This window comes from Pristiophorus japonicus, chromosome 3 (assembly GCF_044704955.1).
Source record: "Pristiophorus japonicus isolate sPriJap1 chromosome 3, sPriJap1.hap1, whole genome shotgun sequence".
NCBI lineage: Eukaryota > Metazoa > Chordata > Chondrichthyes > Pristiophoridae > Pristiophorus > Pristiophorus japonicus.
In genome coordinates, this window is record NC_091979.1 from 180,389 (window position 1) to 192,637 (window position 12,249).

A 12,249-nucleotide genomic window follows, 5' to 3' on the forward strand; every position below is an offset into this window, starting at 1 on the left:
GCCTTGCAATTTCAATGACGAGCATAATTTGTACAAAGATTGATTGTGAAAGATTGACGAGCAATCAAGCCAATGTATGTAAAAGTTAAAATGAATTGAGACGCTCAATACGGGCGCTCAATATTTCCTCCCTTGGGCAAATCACAAACAACAGGCAAAATGATCAGATTTGTCGTCGGACTTGCAGCAGCAAAATCAGCCCATCAGATAAACAGAGGTAGAAATATGGACACCTATAGTAAAACAGGGAACGACTATGCTCGTGGAAATCGAGCTCTCATGATTGCAAGCTGTGGATTTTCAGCAGATCGTTTTCTGAGGAAGGCAAGATGGTCTGACCTTGTCAGTTTGTGTTTTATCAGGCTGCACGAACGTGGAAATTAAAAGTCGTGCTTTAAACACAACGCCCAAACAGGGACTTGAACCCTGGACCCTCAGATTAAAAGTCTGATGTTCTACCGACTGAGCTATCCAGGCTCTAGCACAGCTTACCCAATCTGCGAACATCACTGTCTGATACGAATCGCTCCCCCCTCCAGGCTTTGCAATACCTTCTGTAGTGCACTCGCCTGCACAGCGCATTGCTGTCACAGAATGGTTTCCACCTGCAAGATTGACAGAAGAAATAGGCTCCATGCGACAATCGGCTCATTTGTGAGCAGCGGCATGAATTGTGAGAAATGCAGGGACCTACACTTCATCATATTTATTACTGGCTTCAATCAACCATCACAGAGTTTTTCATATTCAGTTGTCATAAAGACACGGTGGTGGTGCTGCTGTAATGCTACAAATGGCAGTGATAAGTAACCAATGGCACATAGACAGATTAAGTGAGTGGGCACAACTATGGCAACTGCAGTTCAATGTGCGTGACATAATCTACTTTCGAAGCAAGTAACATAATTCCCAGCATTTTTCTGAATGATGTGAAGCAACTGAGTGACAAGGAGGATAATAGTTCACACATCAATAAAAACTGGTAGACATGTTCAAAACAACATCAAATTTCGAACATAACGCTGCTCTTTACCTCAAGGGGTCCTGCGCTACATGCGGGAGTGTACAAGGCGTCAGATGTATGGAACATTTTCATAAGCCATCGAGAACACTTCATTCAGTTGAGGATCATCTCCTGACGAAGAATATCCTGGCGTTGGAGAGTGAGCCTCACAGATCCACCACAATGATAAGGGCCTTGCAATTTCAATGACGAGCATAATTTGTACAAAGATTGATTGTGAAAGATTGAGGAGCAATCAAGCCAATGTATGTAAAAGTTAAAATGAATTGAGACGCTCAATACGGGCGCTCAATATTTCCTCCCTTGGGCAAATCACAAACAACAGGCAAAATGATCAGATTTGTCGTCGGACTTGCAGCAGCAAAATCAGCCCATCAGATGAACAGAGGTAGAAATATGGACACCTATAGTAAAACAGGGAACGACTATGCTCGTGGAAATCGAGCTCTCATGATTGCAAGCTGTGGATTTTCAGCAGTTCGTTTTCTGAGGAAGGCAAGATGGTCTGACCTTGTCAGTTTGTGTTTTATCAGGCTGCACGAACGTGGAAATTAAAAGTCGTGCTTTAAACACAACGCCCGAACAGGGACTTGAACCCTGGACCCTCAGATTAAAAGTCTGATGCTCTACCGACTGAGCTATCCAGGCTCTAACGCAACGCACCCAATCTGCGAACATCACTGTCTGATACGAATCGCTCCCCCCTCCAGGCTTTGCAATACCTTCTGTCGTGCACTCGCCTGCACAGCGCATTGCTGTCACAGAATGGTTTCCACCTGCAAGATTGACAGAAGAAATAGGCTCCATTCGACAATCGGCTCATTTGTGAGCAGCGGCATGAATTGTGAGAAATGCAGGGACCTACACTTCATCATATTTATTACTGGCTTCAATCAACCATCACAGAGTTTTTCATATTCAGTTGTCATGTGGACACGGTGGTGGTGCTGCTGTAATGCTACAAATGGCAGTGATAAGTAACCAATGGCACATAGACAGATTAAGTGAGTGGGCACAACTATGGCAACTGCAGTTCAATGTGCGTGACATAATCTACTTTCGAAGCAAGTAACATAATTCCCAGCATTTTTCTGAATGATGTGAAGCAACTGAGTGACAAGGAGGATAATAGTTCGTGAGTTGAAGTTCACACATCAATAAAAACTGGTAGACATGTTCAAAACAACATCAAATTTCGAACATAACGCTGCTCTTTACCTCAAGGGGTCCTGCGCTACATGCGGGAGTGTACAAGGCGTCAGATGTATGGAACATTTTCATAAGCCATCGAGAACACTTCATTCAGTTGAGGATCATCTCCTGACGAAGAATATCCTGGCGTTGGAGAGTGAGCCTCACAGATCCACCACAATGATAAGGGCCTTGCAATTTCAATGACGAGCATAATTTGTACAAAGATTGATTGTGAAAGATTGAGGAGCAATCAAGCCAATGTATGTAAAAGTAAAAATGAATTGAGACGCTCAATACGGGCGCTCAATATTTCCTCCCTTGGGCAAATCACAAACAACAGGCAAAATGATCAGATTTGTCGTCGGACTTGCAGCAGCAAAATCAGCCCATCAGATAAACAGAGGTAGAAATATGGACACCTATAGTAAAACAGGGAACGACTATGCTCGTGGAAATCGAGCTCTCATGATTGCAAGCTGTGGATTTTCAGCAGTTCGTTTTCTGAGGAAGGCAAGATGGTCTGACCTTGTCAGTTTGTGTTTTATCAGGCTGCACGAACGTGGAAATTAAAAGTCATGCTTTAAACACAACGCCCAAACAGGGACTTGAACCCTGGACCCTCAGATTAAAAGTCTGATGCTCTACCGACTGAGCTATCCAGGCTCTAACGCAACGTACCCAATCTGCGAACATCACTGTCTGATACGAATCGCTTTGCAATACCAGGCTTTGCAATACCTTCTGTCGTGCACTCGACTGCACAGCGCATTGCTGTCACAGAATGGTTTCCACCTGCAAGATTGACAGAAGAAATAGGCTCCATTCGACAATCGGCTCATTTGTGAGCAGCGGCATGAATTGTGAGAAATGCAGGGACCTACACTTCATCATATTTATTACTGGCTTCAATCAACCATCACAGAGTTTTTCATATTCAGTTGTCATGTGGACACGGTGGTGGTGCTGCTGTAATGCGACAAATGGCAGTGATAAGTAACCAATGGCACATAGACAGATTAAGTGAGTGGGCACAACTATGGCAACTGCAGTTCAATGTGCGTGACATAATCTACTTTCGAAGCAAGTAACATAATTCCCAGCATTTTTCTGAATGATGTGAAGCAACTGAGTGACAAGGAGGATAATAGTTCACACATCAATAAAAACTGGTAGACATGTTCAAAACAACATCAAATTTCGAACATAACGCTGCTCTTTACCTCAAGGGGTCCTGCGCTACATGCGGGAGTGTACAAGGCGTCAGATGTATGGAACATTTTCATAAGCCATCGAGAACACTTCATTCAGTTGAGGATCATCTCCTGACGAAGAATATCCTGGCGTTGGAGAGTGAGCCTCACAGATCCACCACAATGATAAGGGCCTTGCAATTTCAATGACGAGCATAATTTGTACAAAGATTGATTGTGAAAGATTGACGAGCAATCAAGCCAATGTATGTAAAAGTAAAAATGAATTGAGACGCTCAATACGGGCGCTCAATATTTCCTCCCTTGGGCAAATCACAAACAACAGGCAAAATGATCAGATTTGTCGTCGGACTTGCAGCAGCAAAATCAGCCCATCAGATAAACAGAGGTAGAAATATGGACACCTATAGTAAAACAGGGAACGACTATGCTCGTGGAAATCGAGCTCTCATGATTGCAAGCTGTGGATTTTCAGCAGTTCGTTTTCTGAGGAAGGCAAGATGGTCTGACCTTGTCAGTTTGTGTTTTATCAGGCTGCACGAACGTGGAAATTAAAAGTCATGCTTTAAACACAACGCCCGAACAGGGACTTGAACCCTGGACCCTCAGATTAAAAGTCTGATGTTCTACCGACTGAGCTATCCAGGCTCTAGCACAGCTTACCCAATCTGCGAACATCACTGTCTGATACAAATCGCTCCCCCCTCCAGGCTTTGCAATACCTTCTGTCGTGCACTCGCCTGCACAGCGCATTGCATCACAGAATGGTTTCCACCTGCAAGATTGACAGAAGAAATAGGCTCCATTCGACAATCGGCTCATTTGTGAGCAGCGGCATGAATTGTGAGAAATGCAGGGACCTACACTTCATCATATTTATTACTGGCTTCAATCAACCATCACAGAGTTTTTCATATTCAGTTGTCATGTGGACACGGTGGTGGTGCTGCTGTAATGCTACAAATGGCAGTGATAAGTAACCAATGGCACATAGACAGATTAAGTGAGTGGGCACAACTATGGCAACTGCAGTTCAATGTGCGTGACATAATCTACTTTCGAAGCAAGTAACATAATTCCCAGCATTTTTCTGAATGATGTGAAGCAACTGAGTGACAAGGAGGATAATAGTTCGTGAGTTGAAGTTCACACATCAATAAAAACTGGTAGACATTTTCAAAACAACATCAAATTTCGAACATAACGCTGCTCTTTACCTCAAGGGGTCCTGCGCTACATGCGGGAGTGTACAAGGCGTCAGATGTATGGAACATTTTCATAAGCCATCGAGAACACTTCATTCAGTTGAGGATCATCTCCTGACGAAGAATATCCTGGCGTTGGAGAGTGAGCCTCACAGATCCACCACAATGATAAGGGCCTTGCAATTTCAATGACGAGCATAATTTGTACAAAGATTGATTGTGAAAGATTGACGAGCAATCAAGCCAATGTATGTAAAAGTAAAAATGAATTGAGACGCTCAATACGGGCGCTCAATATTTCCTCCCTTGGGCAAATCACAAACAAGAGGCAAAATGATCAGATTTGTCGTCGGACTTGCAGCAGCAAAATCAGCCCATCAGATAAACAGAGGTAGAAATATGGACACCTATAGTAAAACAGGGAACGACTATGCTCGTGGAAATCGAGCTCTCATGATTGCAAGCTGTGGATTTTCAGCAGATCGTTTTCTGAGGAAGGCAAGATGGTCTGACCTTGTCAGTTTGTGTTTTATCAGGCTGCACGAACGTGGAAATTAAAAGTCATGCTTTAAACACAACGCCCGAACAGGGACTTGAACACTGGACCCTCAGATTAAAAGTCTGATGCTCTACCGACTGAGCTATCCAGGCTCTAACGCAACGTACCCAATCTGCGAACATCACTGTCTGATACGAATCGCTTTGCAATACCAGGCTTTGCAATACCTTCTGTCGTGCACTCGACTGCACAGCGCATTGCTGTCACAGAATGGTTTCCACCTGCAAGATTGACAGAAGAAATAGGCTCCATTCGACAATCGGCTCATTTGTGAGCAGCGGCATGAATTGTGAGAAATGCAGGGACCTACACTTCATCATATTTATTACTGGCTTCAATCAACCATCACAGAGTTTTTCATATTCAGTTGTCATGTGGACACGGTGGTGGTGCTGCTGTAATGCTACAAATGGCAGTAATAAGTAACCAATGGCACATAGACAGATTAAGTGAGTGGGCACAACTATGGCAACTGCAGTTCAATGTGCGTGACATAATCTACTTTCGAAGCAAGTAACATAATTCCCAGCATTTTTCTGAATGATGTGAAGCAACTGAGTGACAAGGAGGATAATAGTTCGTGAGTTGAAGTTCACACATCAATAAAAACTGGTAGACATGTTCAAAACAACATCAAATTTCGAACATAACGCTGCTCTTTACCTCAAGGGGTCCTGCGCTACATGCGGGAGTGTACAAGGCGTCAGATGTATGGAACATTTTCATAAGCCATCGAGAACACTCCATTCAGTTGAGGATCATCTCCTGACGAAGAATATCCTGGCGTTGGAGAGTGAGCCTCACAGATCCACCACAATGATAAGGGCCTTGCAATTTCAATGACGAGCATAATTTGTACAAAGATTGATTGTGAAAGATTGACGAGCAATCAAGCCAATGTATGTAAAAGTAAAAATGAATTGAGACGCTCAATACGGGCGCTCAATATTTCCTCCCTTGGGCAAATCACAAACAACAGGCAAAATGATCAGATTTGTCGTCGGACTTGCAGCAGCAAAATCAGCCCATCAGATAAACAGAGGTAGAAATATGGACACCTATAGTAAAACAGGGAACGACTATGCTCGTGGAAATCGAGCTCTCATGATTGCAAGCTGTGGATTTTCAGCAGTTCGTTTTCTGAGGAAGGCAAGATGGTCTGACCTTGTCAGTTTGTGTTTTATCAGGCTGCACGAACATGGAAATTAAAAGTCGTGCTTTAAACACAACGCCCGAACAGGGACTTGAACCCTGGACCCTCAGATTAAAAGTCTGATGCTCTACCGACTGAGCTATCCAGGCTCTAACGCAGCATACCCAATCTGCGAACATCACTGTCTGATACGAATCGCTCCCCCCTCCAGGCTTTGCAATACCTTCTGTCGTGCACTCGCCTGCACAGCGCATTGCTGTCACAGAATGGTTTCCACCTGCAAGATTGACAGAAGAAATAGGCTCCATTCGACAATCGGCTCATTTGTGAGCAGCGGCATGAATTGTGAGAAATGCAGGGACCTACACTTCATCATATTTATTACTGGCTTCAATCAACCATCACAGAGTTTTTCATATTCAGTTGTCATGTGGACACTGTGGTGGTGCTGCTGTAATGCTACAAATGGCAGTGATAAGTAACCAATGGCACATAGACAGATTAAGTGAGTGGGCACAACTATGGCAACTGCAGTTCAATGTGCGTGACATAATCTACTTTCGAAGCAAGTAACATAATTCCCAGCATTTTTCTGAATGATGTGAAGCAACTGAGTGACAAGGAGGATAATAGTTCACACATCAATAAAAACTGGTAGACATGTTCAAAACAACATCAAATTTCGAACATAACGCTGCTCTTTACCTCAAGGGGTCCTGCGCTACATGCGGGAGTGTACAAGGCGTCAGATGTATGGAACATTTTCATAAGCCATCGAGAACACTTCATTCAGTTGAGGATCATCTCCTGACGAAGAATATCCTGGCGTTGGAGAGTGAGCCTCACAGATCCACCACAATGATAAGGGCCTTGCAATTTCAATGACGAGCATAATTTGTACAAAGATTGATTGTGAAAGATTGAGGAGCAATCAAGCCAATGTATGTAAAAGTTAAAATGAATTGAGACGCTCAATACGGGCGCTCAATATTTCCTCCCTTGGGCAAATCACAAACAACAGGCAAAATGATCAGATTTGTCGTCGGACTTGCAGCAGCAAAATCAGCCCATCAGATAAACAGAGGTAGAAATATGGACACCTATAGTAAAACAGGGAACGACTATGCTCGTGGAAATCGAGCTCTCATGATTGCAAGCTGTGGATTTTCAGCAGTTCGTTTTCTGAGGAAGGCAAGATGGTCTGACCTTGTCAGTTTGTGTTTTATCAGGCTGCACGAACGTGGAAATTAAAAGTCATGCTTTAAACACAACGCCCGAACAGGGACTTGAACCCTGGACCCTCAGATTAAAAGTCTGATGCTCTACCGACTGAGCTATCCAGGCTCAAACGCAACGCACCCAATCTGCGAACATCACTGTCTGATACGAATCGCTCCCCCCTCCAGGCTTTGCAATACCTTCTGTCGTGCACTCGCCTGCACAGCGCATTGCTGTCACAGAATGGTTTCCACCTGCAAGATTGACAGAAGAAATAGGCTCCATTCGACAATCGGCTCATTTGTGAGCAGCGGCATGAATTGTGAGAAATGCAGGGACCTACACTTCATCATATTTATTACTGGCTTCAATCAACCATCACAGAGTTTTTCATATTCAGTTGTCATGTGGACACTGTGGTGGTGCTGCTGTAATGCGACAAATGGCAGTGATAAGTAACCAATGGCACATAGACAGATTAAGTGAGTGGGCACAACTATGGCAACTGCAGTTCAATGTGCGTGACATAATCTACTTTCGAAGCAAGTAACATAATTCCCAGCATTTTTCTAAATGATGTGAAGCAACTGAGTGACAAGGAGGATAATAGTTCGTGAGTTGAAGTTCACACATCAATAAAAACTGGTAGACATGTTCAAAACAACATCAAATTTCGAACATAACGCTGCTCTTTACCTCAAGGGGTCCTGCGCTACATGCGGGAGTGTACAAGGCGTCAGATGTATGGAACATTTTCATAAGCCATCGAGAACACTTCATTCAGTTGAGGATCATCTCCTGACGAAGAATATCCTGGCGTTGGAGAGTGAGCCTCACAGATCCACCACAATGATAAGGGCCTTGCAATTTCAATGACGAGCATAATTTGTACAAAGATTGATTGTGAAAGATTGACGAGCAATCAAGCCAATGTATGTAAAAGTGAAAATGATTGAGACGCTCAATACGGGCGCTCAATATTTCCTCCCTTGGGCAAATCACAAACAACAGGCAAAATGATCAGATTTGTCGTCGGACTTGCAGCAGCAAAATCAGCCCATCAGATAAACAGAGGTAGAAATATGGACACCTATAGTAAAACAGGGAACGACTATGCTCGTGGAAATCGAGCTCTCATGATTGCAAGCTGTGGATTTTCAGCAGATCGTTTTCTGAGGAAGGCAAGATGGTCTGACCTTGTCAGTTTGTGTTTTATCAGGCTGCACGAACGTGGAAATTAAAAGTCATGCTTTAAACACAACGCCCGAACAGGGACTTGAACCCTGGACCCTCAGATTAAAAGTCTGATGCTCTACCGACTGAGCTATCCAGGCTCAAACGCAACGCACCCAATCTGCGAACATCACTGTCTGATACGAATCGCTCCCCCCTCCAGGCTTTGCAATACCTTCTGTCGTGCACTCGCCTGCACAGCGCATTGCTGTCACAGAATGGTTTCCACCTGCAAGATTGACAGAAGAAATAGGCTCCATTCGACAATCGGCTCATTTGTGAGCAGCGGCATGAATTGTGAGAAATGCAGGGACCTGCACTTCATCATATTTATTACTGGCTTCAATCAACCATCACAGAGTTTTTCATATTCAGTTGTCATGTGGACACTGTGGTGGTGCTGCTGTAATGCGACAAATGGCAGTGATAAGTAACCAATGGCACATAGACAGATTAAGTGAGTGGGCACAACTATGGCAACTGCAGTTCAATGTGCGTGACATAATCTACTTTCGAAGCAAGTAACATAATTCCCAGCATTTTTCTAAATGATGTGAAGCAACTGAGTGACAAGGAGGATAATAGTTCGTGAGTTGAAGTTCACACATCAATAAAAACTGGTAGACATGTTCAAAACAACATCAAATTTCGAACATAACGCTGCTCTTTACCTCAAGGGGTCCTGCGCTACATGCGGGAGTGTACAAGGCGTCAGATGTATGGAACATTTTCATAAGCCATCGAGAACACTTCATTCAGTTGAGGATCATCTCCTGACGAAGAATATCCTGGCGTTGGAGAGTGAGCCTCACAGATCCACCACAATGATAAGGGCCTTGCAATTTCAATGACGAGCATAATTTGTACAAAGATTGATTGTGAAAGATTGAGGAGCAATCAAGCCAATGTATGTAAAAGTTAAAATGAATTGAGACGCTCAATACGGGCGCTCAATATTTCCTCCCTTGGGCAAATCACAAACAACAGGCAAAATGATCAGATTTGTCGTCGGACTTGCAGCAGCAAAATCAGCCCATCAGATAAACAGAGGTAGAAATATGGACACCTATAGTAAAACAGGGAACGACTATGCTCGTGGAAATCGAGCTCTCATGATTGCAAGCTGTGGATTTTCAGCAGATCGTTTTCTGAGGAAGGCAAGATGGTCTGACCTTGTCAGTTTGTGTTTTATCAGGCTGCACGAACGTGGAAATTAAAAGTCGTGCTTTAAACACAACGCCCGAACAGGGACTTGAACGCTGGACCCTCAGATTAAAAGTCTGATGCTCTACCGACTGAGCTATCCAGGCTCAAACGCAACGCACCCAATCTGCGAACATCACTGTCTGATACGAATCGCTCCCCCCTCCAGGCTTTGCAATACCTTCTGTCGTGCACTCGCCTGCACAGCGCATTGCTGTCACAGAATGGTTTCCACCTGCAAGATTGACAGAAGAAATAGGCTCCATTCGACAATCGGCTCATTTGTGAGCAGCGGCATGAATTGTGAGAAATGCAGGGACCTACACTTCATCATATTTATTACTGGCTTCAATCAACCATCACAGAGTTTTTCATATTCAGTTGTCATGTGGACACTGTGGTGGTGCTGCTGTAATGCGACAAATGGCAGTGATAAGTAACCAATGGCACATAGACAGATTAAGTGAGTGGGCACAACTATGGCAACTGCAGTTCAATGTGCGTGACATAATCTACTTTCGAAGCAAGTAACATAATTCCCAGCATTTTTCTAAATGATGTGAAGCAACTGAGTGACAAGGAGGATAATAGTTCGTGAGTTGAAGTTCACACATCAATAAAAACTGGTAGACATGTTCAAAACAACATCAAATTTCGAACATAACGCTGCTCTTTACCTCAAGGGGTCCTGCGCTACATGCGGGAGTGTACAAGGCGTCAGATGTATGGAACATTTTCATAAGCCATCGAGAACACTTCATTCAGTTGAGGATCATCTCCTGACGAAGAATATCCTGGCGTTGGAGAGTGAGCCTCACAGATCCACCACAATGATAAGGGCCTTGCAATTTCAATGACGAGCATAATTTGTACAAAGATTGATTGTGAAAGATTGACGAGCAATCAAGCCAATGTATGTAAAAGTGAAAATGATTGAGACGCTCAATACGGGCGCTCAATATTTCCTCCCTTGGGCAAATCACAAACAACAGGCAAAATGATCAGATTTGTCGTCGGACTTGCAGCAGCAAAATCAGCCCATCAGATAAACAGAGGTAGAAATATGGACACCTATAGTAAAACAGGGAACGACTATGCTCGTGGAAATCGAGCTCTCATGATTGCAAGCTGTGGATTTTCAGCAGATCGTTTTCTGAGGAAGGCAAGATGGTCTGACCTTGTCAGTTTGTGTTTTATCAGGCTGCACGAACGTGGAAATTAAAAGTCATGCTTTAAACACAACGCCCGAACAGGGACTTGAACCCTGGACCCTCAGATTAAAAGTCTGATGCTCTACCGACTGAGCTATCCAGGCTCTAACGCAACGCACCCAATCTGCGAACATCACTGTCTGATACGAATCGCTCCCCCCTCCAGGCTTTGCAATACCTTCTGTCGTGCACTCGCCTGCACAGCGCATTGCTGTCACAGAATGGTTTCCACCTGCAAGATTGACAGAAGAAATAGGCTCCATTCGACAATCGGCTCATTTGTGAGCAGCGGCATGAATTGTGAGAAATGCAGGGACCTACACTTCATCATATTTATTACTGGCTTCAATCAACCATCACAGAGTTTTTCATATTCAGTTGTCATGTGGACACTGTGGTGGTGCTGCTGTAATGCGACAAATGGCAGTGATAAGTAACCAATGGCACATAGACAGATTAAGTGAGTGGGCACAACTATGGCAACTGCAGTTCAATGTGCGTGACATAATCTACTTTCGAAGCAAGTAACATAATTCCCAGCATTTTTCTAAATGATGTGAAGCAACTGAGTGACAAGGAGGATAATAGTTCGTGAGTTGAAGTTCACACATCAATAAAAACTGGTAGACATGTTCAAAACAACATCAAATTTCGAACATAACGCTGCTCTTTACCTCAAGGGGTCCTGCGCTACATGCGGGAGTGTACAAGGCGTCAGATGTATGGAACATTTTCATAAGCCATCGAGAACACTTCATTCAGTTGAGGATCATCTCCTGACGAAGAATATCCTGGCGTTGGAGAGTGAGCCTCACAGATCCACCACAATGATAAGGGCCTTGCAATTTCAATGACGAGCATAATTTGTACAAAGATTGATTGTGAAAGATTGACGAGCAATCAAGCCAATGTATGTAAAAGTTAAAATGAATTGAGACGCTCAATACGGGCGCTCAATATTTCCTCCCTTGGGCAAATCACAAACAACAGGCAAAATGATCAGATTTGTCGTCGGACTTGCAGCAGCAAAATCAGCCC

General features: G+C 43.8%; 10 non-coding genes across 10 annotated transcripts; all 10 read right to left on the reverse strand.

Annotated features, from left to right (window-relative positions):
- Positions 1-404: 404 nt before the first annotated feature.
- trnak-uuu (transfer RNA lysine (anticodon UUU)) lies at positions 405-477 on the reverse strand. The gene has a single exon. It is a non-coding gene; the product is annotated as a tRNA-Lys (tRNA).
- Positions 478-1,599: 1,122 nt separating this feature from the next.
- trnak-uuu (transfer RNA lysine (anticodon UUU)) lies at positions 1,600-1,672 on the reverse strand. The gene has a single exon. It is a non-coding gene; the product is annotated as a tRNA-Lys (tRNA).
- Positions 1,673-2,808: 1,136 nt separating this feature from the next.
- Positions 2,809-2,881, reverse strand: trnak-uuu (transfer RNA lysine (anticodon UUU)). The gene has a single exon. It is a non-coding gene; the product is annotated as a tRNA-Lys (tRNA).
- A 1,123-nt stretch (positions 2,882-4,004) lies between these two features.
- Positions 4,005-4,077, reverse strand: trnak-uuu (transfer RNA lysine (anticodon UUU)). The gene has a single exon. It is a non-coding gene; the product is annotated as a tRNA-Lys (tRNA).
- Positions 4,078-5,212: 1,135 nt separating this feature from the next.
- On the reverse strand, positions 5,213-5,285 carry trnak-uuu (transfer RNA lysine (anticodon UUU)). The gene has a single exon. It is a non-coding gene; the product is annotated as a tRNA-Lys (tRNA).
- Positions 5,286-6,422: 1,137 nt separating this feature from the next.
- trnak-uuu (transfer RNA lysine (anticodon UUU)) lies at positions 6,423-6,495 on the reverse strand. The gene has a single exon. It is a non-coding gene; the product is annotated as a tRNA-Lys (tRNA).
- A 1,122-nt stretch (positions 6,496-7,617) lies between these two features.
- Positions 7,618-7,690, reverse strand: trnak-uuu (transfer RNA lysine (anticodon UUU)). Its single transcript has one exon. It is a non-coding gene; the product is annotated as a tRNA-Lys (tRNA).
- A 1,135-nt stretch (positions 7,691-8,825) lies between these two features.
- Positions 8,826-8,898, reverse strand: trnak-uuu (transfer RNA lysine (anticodon UUU)). The gene has a single exon. It is a non-coding gene; the product is annotated as a tRNA-Lys (tRNA).
- A 1,136-nt stretch (positions 8,899-10,034) lies between these two features.
- Positions 10,035-10,107, reverse strand: trnak-uuu (transfer RNA lysine (anticodon UUU)). The gene has a single exon. It is a non-coding gene; the product is annotated as a tRNA-Lys (tRNA).
- A 1,135-nt stretch (positions 10,108-11,242) lies between these two features.
- On the reverse strand, positions 11,243-11,315 carry trnak-uuu (transfer RNA lysine (anticodon UUU)). The gene has a single exon. It is a non-coding gene; the product is annotated as a tRNA-Lys (tRNA).
- Positions 11,316-12,249: the final 934 nt, after the last annotated feature.